Below are 15690 nucleotides of genomic sequence, written 5' to 3'. Positions count from 1 at the left end.
AGAGTAGATTTGTTCAATTTAGATAATATTCTTACTTGCACAAAAAAAAATCTAAATGGTAAAAATGCACATATGCTGTTTCTTTATATCGAGGCATAATGGCATGTTTCTACCCCTCTTCTTAATATTAACCTCTGCCAAATGTAGCTTCTGTTCAGAAACAATTAATGCCAACCAGTGTTCGGGTGCACAGGCAGGCTAACAGCTGTGTTTGGGCCACTTGTTGTGCCTCCAGCACAGATAATTACAGCAATCGAAAAGCAGAGCAGCCGCTCGGGGAGTTTAATAATGTACAAGTAGTCGCTATCTCTTTATAGATCATGTTACTGCAGCACTCACTGACGTGTAATTTAGATCAATCAAAAAATATGGCAGGGCTATGAAACCAGTGCCTTTGATAATAGTTGGCAGGTAGTAGTCACCCCCTGTTGTCGAAGCATCTGATATAAAAGGCTTCATTCCACCCTCCATCAAGGGGCCTGGTGTGCTAGGATGTGTAACCCAGGCAACAGATACATAAAGCATTATGGGACTTGATTTAATTTGTCTAAATGGGAGCTGGAGTATCTTGGTTCTCAGTTCGAATGTCCCTGTTAACCACCACTACAATGTAATGGGCTCCTCAACTTGGAGCTGCTGATTGAGTCCTGCTGGTATAGGAGGTTTTCCACTATATGATGTTTTCTGTTCGAGTGTGTGTGTCCAAGTATGCTCCATGCTTGTGTCTGTTCATAGGTGTGTACATGTAGTGAGTTTTGGTTATAAAAAAAAAAAAATTAGACTTCAGCAACTTATTCAACTTAAATCTCGGCCAGGTTTTTCACACTAGCATAACAATAGAGTGGTATTGTGAATATGCCTCAAATGATCATGGCAGGATTTTGTTCCTTGATGCAGTCACCATCTGCCTTTAAAATATTCTGGGGTCAAAAACCTAGTAATCTAGCTCATGCTTTACTCAACACTATGTAGCTTTCAATGTACACAAACGCCATGAAAGACAGCGTGGGTCAAGCTTTGTTCTCAGCTATTAAGTCCTTTGCTCAAGTTGGTCCATTGTGTATTTTCATATACGAGCTCACCGTTTTGGCCCATTTTAGGACCTATTTGAACCGAGACAACTTATCCGATAATACCTGGGTATCCTTTTCTGCTTTGCCTGCTACTCTCCCTGCCTCTGCCTTGTTTTAAACCATCTGAACCATTCAAGTGGCTTCCTCTCCTTGTCCTACTCCTAACTTTCCCTCTCCTCCTCGCTGCCTTGCTTTCAACCCATGGGTCTTTGTTTTAAATGGCAATTCATCCCGTTCGTCCGCTCAGCCACGTTAAACATCAATTTCCTCACCGAGCACACATTACGACCCAATAGAAGAAATAAAATCTCAGCCATTTATTGTGCACCCCCCACCCCCACCCGCCTTTTCTGGCACTGCTATCCACCACTGGAACTCTCATCAAAGCAGCCCACATCCAACAACAAGGGAGCAGCTACACAACAATGCTGATGCCATTCGACTTCCTCTTAAGTCGTTTTATACTTACTGCAAAACAGTAACGATTTCAAGGGCCTTTGAATTCCTCCAAGAGGCACCAGCTTTATAAAACATGCATGAGGTGCTCAGTAAACAATGCCCAATGGTCTTATTCCTTTTAAATAAAACTATTTCCATGAGATGTAAGAGAGACTTTAATATTGCCTTAAATATTAAAAGAGAGAACTGAGCCTCATCAATTTTTCATTTATTGGGCCTGCGTGTAAGGAGTCATCAATCTCAAAAGAAATTACTGACATTTTCATTTCAAATAAAAAAGGGTACACTTTATCCAGCGGTAATAGGGATTGCCACTCTAACACAGGGAGCATTAAATGGCTTCTGGAGTGCTGAAAATGAGAAAATTTTCTTTTTTTGGTCTCAGAACAGATTGTGGTTTTTAACCTTGTGAGGCAAACATGCATGGAATTGCTAAATAAAATGCAACATATTACCTTGCTAACACTTTAGCCTTTAAGGGGAATCAGGCTCATTACAAATCAATAATAGTCTACCAAAACAAGTGCATATTCCCTTCTTCAACAAGCCCCAACTCACTGAAGTCATAGGCACCTGGTTGTTTTGCTGTTCGTTGATATTGATATCCTGTGACTTAAATACATTCTTTGATTCTACCGCTGTTGTGATATATTGTTATAAATGTCTCCATCATTACAGTGCCTCTCCGCCTGTTTGCCTTTAGGCTTGAAGGTTTGTAATTACTGCACAATAAACAAATGGTTTGGGTAATGGGGGGGAAAAGGTCTGGAGCCTACAGGCACTTGGAGAGGATTACAGCGAAAGGAGTCCACTTTTCACCCCCCAAAACCCCTCAACCATCACCACAAGACCTGTCCCATGTCTCACCACAACTCCCCCTGTGGAATCACCCTCGCTGAATTATAAATCTCTGAGCTGTGTTGATATATCATCAACTGAGCACATACATCGTAGAGGGGGGAAATAAGGGTTACAGTAGGCTTGGATTTATAACAAAAGCTTGACATATGCTGCTAATTCACCTTGACAACACTGTCACTTCCTGCACGGTGAGTAATTGCTCAACAGAAGAAGAGTTTGTATGCACCTTCACTGCCAGGCACTTCCTGAATCATGTGACTCCTCCCATAATGGATGAATATTTGTTTATAATTTCTATACACAAGTCTGGTTGTCAGTCCCCCGCTCACCACCGCGCGCTGCTGTCTCATTTGCATAGGTAGATTGAGACGCCGCGAGCGTAACGAGGTCGGCCAGCGTGTTGGTGATGGAGGACGCTGATGAATAGCGCTCTCTCTATATCATGGCACCTTTGTAAATGTTTGATTAGTTTTGAATGGATTACTGTTAGATTATCGGGTTTGGGGCCCAAACCTAGACACGGCTCTGCGGCTTGGAGACAGTCCCTTACGGGTGTCCTGTGACAAAACGGGGGCCGCGACTTGACAAAGAGTGAGAAGGGTGGAGGGCGGAGGCCATGCTTGTTTATGCAGAGTTGTCAAAATGTTTGATAACACTGTTGTTCCCCCTTATTCAAGCTTAAATATTGGGGTTTAAAAGCAGTGAGGAACCTCAAGGTTAGAGGCATCATCTAGTGAAAGTTGAGTGGACACAGCGCAGAAGGACAGAAATAGAAAACAAAAGAAGCTTTCACACCAATAATCTTTATATAGAATAAGACTCAATAAAGGTTTGCAGATTTCTAGTTATCCCATTGCCTTTAATATCAGCTCAGCATTCCAGCAATATTTAACGGGTTGGTGGGAATCTCATAGTCAGACAGCTATAAATTTCCCGGGGCTGCTGTGAGATGCTCTTATATTGCTTGTGTGGCAATCAGACTGGTGATTATATGGGTAATGAAACATGTGCCTCCTCCTGTCTGCCCCTTCCATTGCTTGTCCCCCTCCATCTCTTCCCCTAACTTTTCTCTCTCTTTCTGGTTAAAGCTGGTGATGGATGGGGCGTAACTATTAGAGGGAGCAGTAACCCATCAGTTCTGAGGCCTATTACGCACAGCTGGACGCTGAGTAAAAGGAGTACAAGGCGTGGAACAGCGACACCACAGCCGGCTGCCTCACAGGTTAGCGCTAACCCTGCTGCCCACCCCTAACGCCCCCAACTCCAATCAGTTTTCTCGAAAAGCTGTCTTGCCTCTTGACAGCGCCTCCGCCATTGTGCTCCCTCTCTTTCAATCTGTTTAGCTTCCTGTTGTGACCTTTCATACAGTCAAATATATTAGCGAGTGGTGCACTCTCATTAAAACAGTGCATTAACCAAAAGACTCTTTGGAGTCTAAATGACAGCCGAAGGAACTGAAAGCTAATAGCCGTGGGCAGTTGGGGAAACTTAACTCATGAATCAGTGCGCTAATGCCGGAGCAGCGAGCCTGGAGCGCTGCAAGCGTGCAGCACAGTCTCCAGCAGCCCTCCCCCCCATCCACTCTCTCTCCCTCTTGCTTCTTTGATCTCCATTTTCCTCAGCAACTCCCCTTTTCTCTCTCCTTTTCCCACTCCAACTGCTACTTATCTCTCATATTCACCATCACTGCTATGTTCACATTCCACTTCTCTCTGGCGCGTTTATTCTTTTCTCTCAGTCTTTAACTTGATCATCCCTCCCCTGTCCTGCTATCTTATTTGTTCATTTCATTCTCTGCTCATGTCATTTTTTGTTCCCTTATTGTATTGCACTTGTTGGTGCCATCATTTCTACTTTCCGCCTCCCCCGCTCTTACAGTTCTTTCCCTGTTCTCTCCCAAACTCTTTATCCACTCTTGTTTTGAAAAAGGGTGAAAGGAAGAAAAAAAAAAGCCGGAGCCACAGAGAGATGAAGACAGAGAAAAGAAAAAAGTACGAGGAAAGGGGGACGAGTAAAAGAGGAGAGACTAAAAGCTCATTACTTTCTCTCTGATGGGAGAAAATGAGTGAGGGGGCAATAATAAAGCTTGAATTTTTCAATACTGTTAAAAATGGGGCTCTGACAGCTCACCGCCAGTGCAAGGGACAGGCGCCGACAACGCATGGTGAGCCACCGAATTAGCAATACCATATATCATAAAATCTAATTAAATCAAGGAGCAGAATCAAATTAGTTTTCTGTGACTAAAACCGCCCGCCAAAAGGGCTCTATTAAATGAACTGGAGAGAGGGAATTAAATAATTCACAGTGAGGGATTTTGCATTTATACAAAAATTGTGCACTTAATTGTCCGTGCTATATTACAGATTTGGCCTTATGTTAACAATGAGCCTAAAGCACACTTACTCGTGTGCACTGGGCACACATTAGGGCCTACATGGTCGACAAGGCTTCAAACTAAGGGGATATTAGAGTAACCACTGGCTCGATGGCACTAGTATAGTAGGAGCATGGCAATCTAGAGCAGGTAAAGAGTATACTGATTATACTCCACCCCGCTACAGTATGCTGAATGAAAGGCAGCAGCGCTGAAAATAGAGGGATTTAGATGTGAATATTAGGTAAGATATTACATTTGATGCTTCCAAAGTTATGTTTCGACATGCGGTATAATGCAGGCTTTGGACTTATTGAGAAACCTAGAGGCAGACCATCAAACTAAACATGTCAGATGAAGTTCTGTCATGAAAATGGAGCACTTTTGTTACAGTGCCATGTGAGCATTCAACCATCTCAGCTATTCTCTTCGTCTCTCACCCCCATACACCCTTTCCTTCAATCTCTCCATCTCACGCGCTTCCCTCCCTGGCATCAAAACAGCACAACTTTATTATAGTCGCTGTCAATACCGTAATAATAAAAGAACGCAGAGGGGAGAGACTACCATATTACACTTTTAACGAGAATATAGCAGATGCACATTGAGTGAACATTGAGTTTTAAAACTTGTCGGCGAGTGATTTGTGGCCTTGTCAGTACAAATATTTTTCAATGTCATGGCAGCAAGCCGGGGCTGTCACTTCGGCGGTCAGCTGGGATGGGGGGGAGGCAAAACACAATGATCTGGCCCTTAATGGAGAACCGCTGGGACTGGCATGGAGGTGATGAAGCACTGTTTAGTTTGCGACGGCCATATTTCTGCTTGGGGACACTATTATAAAACATAGTGTTATTTTGTCAGATTTCAATCATGAGCCAGGTTATTTGTCACCAACTGTCACATTGTTAGGGCAAGTCAGGCTGACGGTGAAAAATGTCCTGTCCCAGTCCAACCCCCCGCTCCGGAGAAGACCAGAGTTTTCTTTAGTCTAGAGGTGAAACTAAAAGCAGCTGCTTGCATGTGTTGTTCTTTTCAGTCGTCTGATTAGAGAGTAGAGATCCAAAAGGAAAAAAGAAAAAATCTGCAGAACATGAATTATTTATCTTGGTTTTCTAGTTATTTGTCAAACAACCCTTTTATTCCTTTTCTTTAGTTATTTTCATTTCTGTCATACTGTGTAATCACAGGTCTCAGTGAGTCCGTGTTTAGCACCAAAGACAGAATCAAGTTTAGTCATAGTGGAAGCCCCAGGGAGTCATGGTTTAATTTAATCCAATAAAAAATGCACTTAGGTGGGCTGTACACATATATGACCTTCTTTTACTTTCTTTTAGGCAAGGTATAAGATAATAAAAGTGCCCATTCTTTCTTAACATGTCATATTGCTAACAGGAAGTCATAAATGGACCACGTGGAGTCAAATCCAAAGGTCCTTCTGTTCTTGAAACTTTACTGCAATTCTTCAGTGCTTAAACCTTCTTGCAACATTGTCTCATTTAACAATATCCCACTCAATATTTCCGGAACTGACTTCATTTTTTGTTTGATTACAGATTAGAGGCTGATTCAATAAGGTTCAAGGAAGCAAGCACTTCTGTGACATACAGTATGATGAACATTACATGCCCGTGCACACTTATTCTTGAGATACCACGTAGAAGGCTTTGTAATTTGCTATTTAATTTTCCCTCTCAGCGGTTACATCTCCTACTGAAATGCAGAGGAAAACAAGAACCTGGCTCGTCATTTGCTTACTGACATTGAAATCTGCTTTTCAGATCACCGTTCATGTCAGTGACTCAGACACCCCTCAGTAACTTCATTTTCAAACCATGTGAGTTTTATTTCCTTGTTGCCCTTGTGTTTCAACAGCATGGCCTCCAGTATAGAAAAGGTATAATCCCAACTCTTTAAAATCAGATATTTCCTGCAATTTATGCCAAATGAACTATGTATATGCACCATTACTTCAGACTGTTTGTAGATGCTGTTGATACCAAACTATCAACCAATATAAAAGTATGCAAATAGAATTGGATTACTTACAGTGCCTTCTGTTAGAAGAGAGACAGGGACGACTTTGTCAAGTTCATGAATAAAAGCTGTGTTTTTGCGTCCGAAGGCGGGTCAGCTCTCTGCGCACGTCTCGTCCTTTACCAAACTGCCTTTGTGAATTAACCGAAATATGTAAAGCGAGACAAACTTTTTCCTTGTTGACTGTTTTTTGTTGCGTCTCTTTGCACTTTAATGTTTCCCTCCTTTCATTCACGGTTAAAGGGGATGTGAACATACTTTCACATGCACAGACATGCACGAAACACATGCAATGCAGCGCACATATGTGCAAACACACACAACAACCATTAGCTTTGGCTGACACGGTAGCCATTAGCACACCGTTTCTAGTTGTGCGTGCTCTATTCCAAAAGAAGAATCATTTACATAATGTGTGTTTTCCCCAAACGGTGCGAACAACCGGCACTCTGTGTAGGTTTCCTGCTGGCAAATGTTTCAAACTGACCTCGGGAAACGGTCCATCCACAAACGCTGTGCTGTTACATCCATAATGGGCCTTTTACTTGGTTTTTTTTTGTATATGTGTGTATCTGCAAGCAGGCAGATGTGTTTCTGAGAGACTGTGTGCCTTTGCATATGCACATTTATGCATTCCTGTGTGTGTACGCTTATCTACAGCTGATGACTCTGTGCCAGTTGGACAGCTTTTATATGTATTAATATTAATATGTGCTGTAGATGAGCTGTAGCCCATCACATACCTGCCCTGTGGTGCAGAATGTCCAAGGGTGGCCATTATCGTCCTGCTCTGACTGTCAGTGAACCTGTAGGAAAGTAAGACAGGCGTGTTGACTACCGTGCTGGGGTCAAACAGTCAGGCTAATACAGCTCAAACCATCACCAGCATATACTATATTTGCACTGCAATTTCATATGAACGCATTCCTTTATGGATGCGCGCTTAAGACCTACACAATGCCTTACACACGCACACTTTGCTTCACCAATATGCACCCTTTCCTCGTCATAAATTAATGGGAAAAAAAAGGTATATTATAAAGAATTTCCTTTATACTGATGTTTATCTTGCATGTACAGCATGTGACAAGCAGTATTCCTTCAAGACTAACTTGGTGCCTTGGTCCTCAGGGCGGTATTGATGATAATGTTAACCATATCTCATAAAATCAATCAATCAATGGCATATTAAATGTGTACGTCTCGGAGGTTGTCAGTGGAGCGCTCAGGGGTGAATCTCCAATAGTGTGCCCCAGCTTTATTGCCTTTTATGGGGGATGCACCAACGCACTGTTTCCAAGAAAATACACCTGTACAGTATATCAAAGAAAGTGACAGAAAGGGAGGACAACTAAACACTCCCCATCTCTTTCCCTCTTTCCCCTCTTCCTTTTATGCACGCAGGCATAAAAACACCCCACTACTGCACCGCAAAATAGATGAATTTTGCTTCAACAAAGGGAGTATGGTAATTAAATGTAAGATAAGGCTATTCAGAATGCCCAAGACTGTGCCAAGCAAATATCCTGATCAGCTTAAAATCAACCAAGTGGGACAAAATAACAAAAATCCAAATTGGTTGGTCTAGATCAGCTTGATAGGGCTTTCAATATAATACACAACAATGGTCAAAATGAATAGGAATCAAATTACAAGAGCTGTGATATGGCATGAAACTGCATGGGGGAATTCAAGCACAATCGCTTTTCAATGTGGCTTCCAATATTGCAGCCAATCCTCGCACGATTCATATCCGATCACAAATAATGTTTATCACCCTCATATCTCTCTCCCTAATGGAAAAGGCCTAGTGTTGGGGTTTAAGGAGTGCATTTATTTTTAATGAGGTCTGGGCATTGGCCAGAATGAAATGAACAGAGAGTTTTGGGACACAGACTAGAAAAGGCTGGCTCTAAAAGGTCGATCCATCCTTTTTAATTTGAACAGGTTATGTTCAATTCTAAGTCGCTAAGCTGTTTATTACAGCTGAGCAGCAATTTCACTGAAATGTTGCAGAATTGTTTTGAAAAGGGACAAAGCACGCATGCTATTGCAGAAGATTTTTTTCCCCCATGGTAGATGCTTTCAAAGGCTTGGGTCGCACTAAAAACGCATACTGCAGCAAAAGTACAGGGGTGTTTTTTGAGTGGTTTCAAATCCATAACGTTACAGCTGACACCTTTGGATAACTTTCGTTGTGGGTATACGTTTTCCATTTATAAAACTCTCCAAGTGCCATGTGAATTACTGTTGTAAGACTCTGATATTCTGGATGTTCAACTTGTCATCAACTGCCAAAATTATGCTTCAAGAGGGCTAAAAAAGGAAAGCAATATCGCTCGAACCAAGTAATACTTTGACGTGTTTGCGAGTCCAAAACGACCATCAAATTTCATGTAAAATAAGCTCCCGCACAGGAGAAGACACCCATATTTTATGTCTAACTCTGGAGCAGAAGATGTATTTCCTGCTTCCCTAGGAAGCATGATTGGTGTGTGACTCTGTATTATGATGAGATCACTTGGTGGGGCTGAGGATAAAATGTCGCTTAGGATAATGTGATTGCCCTTAAGGTACAAGGAGGTGAATTATATTCCCTGATTTATAATCTGAAAATTAAAGACTCACTCATTTTCTAATTTAATTCCACCTTCAATGGAACAATGTTCACTCTGAGCCAAATTGGCGAATAATGTTACTAATTCAGATGCAGATGTAATTTCTATTCGGGGGGCTGCGGCGTGTGGTGATGAACGAGTCCCGGATGGATCGTTGCCACTCCTATCTCCCCGTCTCGACAATTCCCCAGCAGTTGTGATAATAACCTGAGCAATAAAGGAAGGATAGGCAGTGCTACCCTGTTCCACTCCTCATACCCCAAGTCATCTGATACTTCATCTAATAGTATTTCTGTCCTTTCTTGTGTCACTCTGTCTTAAGGCAGCTGACACCGTGCTCTTCCATACAGGAAAACAGAGCACACCGAATATTACATGGGTAAAACTGCATTAACACGAAGACTCTTAATAACCTGCATAATTACTGCTGCCTTCTGCAATACAAAAAAGTCATTGCAATAAATCTGCTGTTAAAAACTTGATTGAATGCAGGGTAAATGTCAAGGTAATTATGAGGCAGTGAGGGTTAAAAGCAACGTTAAATCCTCCTGCAGTGTGGTGACATTCAAGCAAAGGAGGAAGAGATACTAGCGGAGGAAGGATGAGAACGACAGAGCTGAGTTTGTAAATGTAGCCCATACGAATCTAACAGCGCCTCAGTTGTTGCTGCCCTTTTATTTATGAACGTGAACCATTTGAGATATGACCTCTCTTTGACTGGTTTCTTCCTGCATGCTACTGGGTCCATTAGGGAAAGAATTCATCATGTAAAATATCCTAATGACACAAACACAATCACTACTTGCAATTGGAAGATAACATGAAAAGTCTTGATTTTGCCATTTCTGTGTTAGTCCTCTCGACCAAGCTGGGAAACCTTCATCTGTGTTTCCAACCACACACTGTGGAAGGTTGCAGAGTGGAGATGAAGGGGACAAAAGGCACCCACTTCTGAACCCATTTTGCACTTTAAGCCACCCAGAGGATTAGAAAGGAAGTGTGAAACATCCCTCTATTCATTTCAAAATCAGTCAGTCTTATAGATGCTGCAGTACGTTTAGCTGAGGCTGCCAGAGGTCGGTTCATTTAAGCGATGTTTAGCCCTGATGAGGAGCAGAGGGGTCAGGTGGGGGAGTTGTGGCACATCTGAGAGGTTGTGGGCACCTTGTCTTGTGCCTCCTCTTCAAAGCCTAATGATCTGCTGAGCATAATGACCCCAAGATGACAAGGCCCATAAAAGCCTCGACTAGGCCTCCTCTAGCCATTGCTCACACTCACTTCACTTCAAAAATAATGTTAAAGAAAAGACTTTTTCTGGTCGTTTTGTTCTCCCTGATCTCTCTCCCCCCAACTCCCAGCCACTGTACAAGCCAAGGCTCCATGACAAAAAGCCAATAGAGTTAGCTGCCAAGGCTTGGAGCTCTGAGAGGGATAACTGGCGCAGAAGGTTAAAGCAACAATGTGCTCAGCCCCATTGAGCTGCTCCTTCTGTGCTGATGGTGAATGTGTATGCGAGTGTGTCGGTGTGTGCGCGCATCTCAAACTAAGTGTGTATGTAAGGTGTCAAGGGTTGTTAAAATGTATATGCTTTGATATATCTAAAAGAACACCTGTTCACTTGTCTACTCTACAGCTCCCCATATAAAGAAGACCTATTTGATTTCAATTAAACCTTAGTTATGAGTTTAAGAGTTTAGGAGAGACTGAGTGTATGTTTTGTTAGACGAAAAGAATATGAAGAATATGAGTAAAGCAGACAGTGAACTGCCTCAGTAAAAATGCAAATTATTGGCTTCTTTTATTTTGAAATGCCCACTGAAACGCAGTAATTTGACAGACTCTGAAGTGAAAAGTAAATGTCTGGATTTCGAGATTACAAATGGCTTTCTCTCACAGAAATTCACTATTTCATGGCTACAGCTTTTCCACAGAAGGGACGCAGCTACAATGAAAGGTGTGATATCACCTCTCTGCAAGCCATAATGGTGCCTTGTTTGAAAATGACAGGTGTACGAATGAGGCCCTCTCTTTTCCTAAGTACGGCAAACCGTGGTCATTCACTCTGCTTTGTTTTTAGCGTAATAGCCCCATTTACAAAATGTCGGTGAAATTAATGTGGGACAAATGCAGCGGTAACCGAGCCAACTAATTTTTGCTCATTCGACTTGAATTATTAATAGGTGAGAAATATACCATATGCCTTCAGAAGAACGGCATACATTCATTTTATACAGAATTGCTGCTGTTTTGTGAAAAGTGTAAGTAGCTTAACTGCTCTTTTCAAAACGGGTGACTTATATGGAGGCCTTAATGATGTATAAATTAGCCTATGTAATTATGCTTCCAGCTGCTGCCTTGGGCCAGGCTGAAACTATAGGCCCTGAGCACTGAGACTCAAGCCTTCATCACCTGAATCCCTTTTAATCAAACAGCACTAGTTTTCTCTCCTCAGATCACATTAGAGGGAGACGGAGAGAAAGAGGAATGCATTGTGTGCCAATATACATGTTTGAAAGAGTGCACTCTTCACACATGTGCTCAAGCATTATTTTTTTTCTTCACGCTTTAAAGCAACCCCCTGTGCATTTTTAATTTTGAACTTTAAACAGACACACAGACAGCATCTTTGACAGTAACTTAAAAGATTTTGTCACGCATGACTCAAACTTTATCACTCTACTCGGATGTACGGCCCCGTCACTACAGCTTTAGTGTGGAGTTTGGCCGAAAAGTAACACAATGTGTTTTTTGTCTTGGTAAAGAGACGGGGCACCACCTAGTGCACAGTCAATGCTACAGCTTTAAGCCGTCCTTCTGAAATCTTTGTTGGTGATTACATTGTTTTCCAATCTATACCTTCAGCATCCAGTGAATTGCAAACTAGTTTAGTTGTCACTCTTTACAAGTTGGCTAAAATTTATTTTTTTTGTAACGGCTTTCATTTTAAAGATTGTGTTTGTCCATCTGTTGATGAAAGTTATTCCTGTCTAGGGTTACTGAAACATGCTTCAGATGATGAAGTGGGTGTTACATACACGAATTACACAAAAAATCTCAAACTGAGATCCCCTCACATCTTCTCCTCTTGCTTTCGAGTTGCAAAAATGCATTAATAAGCATCCTCCTCTTGGCATATATGTGCAATGGATTTCATTTGTCTCTGAAACTGTTCAAGAATTACATTGTAAAACACTGTAGGAGTAGTGGTGGTGTTGAGGAACACCTCTGGTGTCTTTGTTTAATAAGTTCTATCTTTAAAAACCCATATTCTTTGCATATACAAACCCCATTTGTTTGGCAGAGCTAAGAAAGATGCAAAGCACTGTGGTCATGTTTTCCACTGACCTTATTCTGGGACAACAACAAAGAGGAAAACAACTGATGACTCACTGTAAATGTACAACAATGTGTTTGGAATAATTCCCTTCCAGAGAAAAGCTGTGGTTAAGTAAATAGTATTGAAATTTAAATGTGGATATCTATCAGTATCCCTTTGTTGTAACACGCAATGCATCAGTTATCATTTACATGTGTGCTTCATTCTGAGTACACAAATATCTTTTTCATGCAAATGAGCTTCTGTATAACCCTGACACCTACGGCACCGACAGTCATTGTTTGAGTAATTGAAAGCAATGTTTACGAGTCTGAGTAAATATCAAGAACTTATAGCCACCTTCATCGAGTTTGAATCATCATTTGTGAGTGACAAGTGTCCATCAGTCAAAGCTAACAGATGTTTTTACATACCTACTTAGAGTCGGTGTTTATTAAAATGACTTATTTGCTCAATTTGAAACAGCAGACAATTCAATATTAATAATCATTTAGGGAAAGATGCCACAATGCAAACAAACTCGCAACTGTCTTTCCATTTGTTTGGTTTTTTTCTTTCCCCCCTTACACTCCAAAGATGTTTACAGCAAACTCTGTGACTGCATGAATGTTTGTGACAAAGATGTGCGTCTTAATCGTGAGTGAAACCATATTGGGATTAATGACCAACCGCCTCCTTGTTAATTGTCGCATCAAACAGACAGGTCTTAATTGACAAAGGTTCTAGCTTGGTGCTAAGTGGACACAGAGTGGGCGCTGCCTCTAGATTGGTCTCTTTGTCTCCTTTCATTAGTGGGTCAAGCCCTTACATTAAGAAGCCCACAGTGGAGTCGTGTTTTCTTTCGTGGGTAATGAAACACACACCTGCTACTCTCGGGCAGTGAATAGAAACTTGAATCTAATATCACCATCATGTGGTTCCTATTAGGATACACAATGCCTGTGTTTTGTGTTTGTGTTGCAGGTTGCATGCTTGTGCCTCTCTTTGTGCTGTAGTTTTAAGACAAAGAAGACAGAGGAGGCAAAGATTAGTATAAGATATCAATCCAGAAGGGAATTAGGGAGCGGGGTGAAGGAAGCAAACTCACATGTGTTTAGCTTCTCTTTAGTCGACGTTGCATCCTCTCTGTCCTCCAATGGCTACCTGAGAGAGGATAAAAAGTTCCATGAGACATAAAACAAACCAAGAGACATTTTGAATTTTACAACTGAAAGGCTCGTAAATAACTTTTCTCAACAAAATATGTGGACAGTATATAAAATTGGTGGATGGGCCCAAACAGAAACAAAAAAAAAAAAAAAAAAAGTTGTGTGTTACTGAAATGGCCAAATTTATATATAAACACACGTGCACAAAATACACACACTCAAACACACAAACATGCTGCTCCATCTTGAAATGCTAATTTATGATTAGCATCATTATGCAGTAGTGTAATTTCACAAAAGCCTTCCCACAGTGGTGCACAAAAGGCTCATTCACCACCAGAGCTGCTCTGTGTGGGGAAGAATTATGGCACGCAGATGAATTCATTCATGTGGGAAAGGATTTATTCGATAATTATAGACCTTCACAGTTTTAATGCCACTTAATGAGGAGCTTGCATAGTGTGATTCCTACTTGGGCTGATGAATGGATGTTGGTTTTTTATTCTGGTGTTTTTTGTTTTTCTCCATACAACATCTGTTAGCCTTTCTATGCTGCAAACTAGTTGAGGCGCCGCTTGTGGGTCCTGATTTTTCTCTCTGTGTACAATAAGTAGGCAGTTAATTAATAGGCTGGTGGTCAGGCATGAATTAATATTATAATAACAGTGCTGATACAAATAGAAAATACCAATGGTACATTTTACTTTTAACAGCAGTATGACTGATGTAAATGAAATTATGATAATTACTGAAATATTTATTTTTTAACTAATAAAAATGATACAAAATATAACTTTACAGTGTTAGTTTGCACCTGACAGTAAATGTCTTGCATACCTGTTCTAGCAGCTGCAAATAAATATCACGCAGGTCAAGGCCGTTGATCTCTGACAACATGTTTACCATAATGTAAGTCCTAATGCCTCATAGCCATGTTTCTGTGGAGAGGTAATTAAGTTGCCAAAGTTTAATTGCTCAATCATCAGCAGTTAACAAAAAGGCATCACTACCCCCCTTATACCTTCAACGCACTATATTTATAATGGCTAACAATTACAGCAAGGGCCCTTTAGCTGGGATAGCACTAGTAAAAGCTGCCGGCACTAATGAAAAGCTATAATCACTCTGCCCACAGCAGTTATTAGTAGGGAATTATGGGTCAGTTGAAGGTCTAGTAGTTATATGCATTAAGATAAATAATGCTGCAGTTGGTGACAAGTACAGAAATAAATGCATGGCGTATAAAGCTCGACTCTTACCCATGCGCATAACTCTTTTATCCAGTATATCTTTTCAGTGATACACCGGCAGTCATTCACTGCAGCTCCGGCTGATCAGAACAGAAAAAAATATATTACAATATATAAATACACATAAATGAAAAGTGATTAACACCTATCCTGTTAAGCCAACGTAAATGATTTAACAGGATCCCAATCCCACAACAACCATCTTCAGAGTGTCATTGGCCAGACTTCTAGATCAATCCCATTTCTTTAGCCAGCAGAAGTATGCTTTGCAAACTCTCTAATTACAGCATTACTATGCAGAGTATAAGCCTTTTCTTCCCACCATCCCCTCTCTCTTTTTTTCTTTCTTCTCATCTTTCTTTCAGTCAGTCTCTCTGCTCTGCTCCGTCATCCCATCCCGTTGCTCAGCCAGGCTCAGTGGAATGTCTCTTTGATCAAGTCTTCATTGTCGGTGACTCTGATGCTTGGCTGTCTGACGCTAAGGGGACTAGCTAAGAGAGAAGCGTGGCCTCCATGAGGAAGAGGCCTCT

The 15690-nt window shown here is 41.3% G+C and overlaps 1 long non-coding RNA gene across 2 annotated transcripts in view; it reads right to left on the bottom strand.

Moving 5' to 3' along the window:
* Positions 1–15690, bottom strand: part of LOC145419706 (uncharacterized) — a 51340-nt gene that overhangs the window by 11935 nt on the left and 23715 nt on the right. The window contains exon 2 of one of the 2 annotated variants that reach the window (XR_013901031.1): positions 13850–13905. This is a non-coding gene — a long non-coding RNA (uncharacterized LOC145419706). Of the gene's footprint in view, positions 1–13849; positions 14529–15690 lie in introns of those variants that run through there. The other variant, XR_013901030.1, reaches the window with a different exon arrangement.

Source organism: Astatotilapia calliptera, chromosome 13, assembly GCF_964374335.1.
Source record: "Astatotilapia calliptera chromosome 13, fAstCal68.1, whole genome shotgun sequence".
Lineage (NCBI taxonomy): Eukaryota > Metazoa > Chordata > Actinopteri > Cichliformes > Cichlidae > Astatotilapia > Astatotilapia calliptera.
This window is presented reverse-complemented; position numbering and strand designations above follow the sequence as displayed.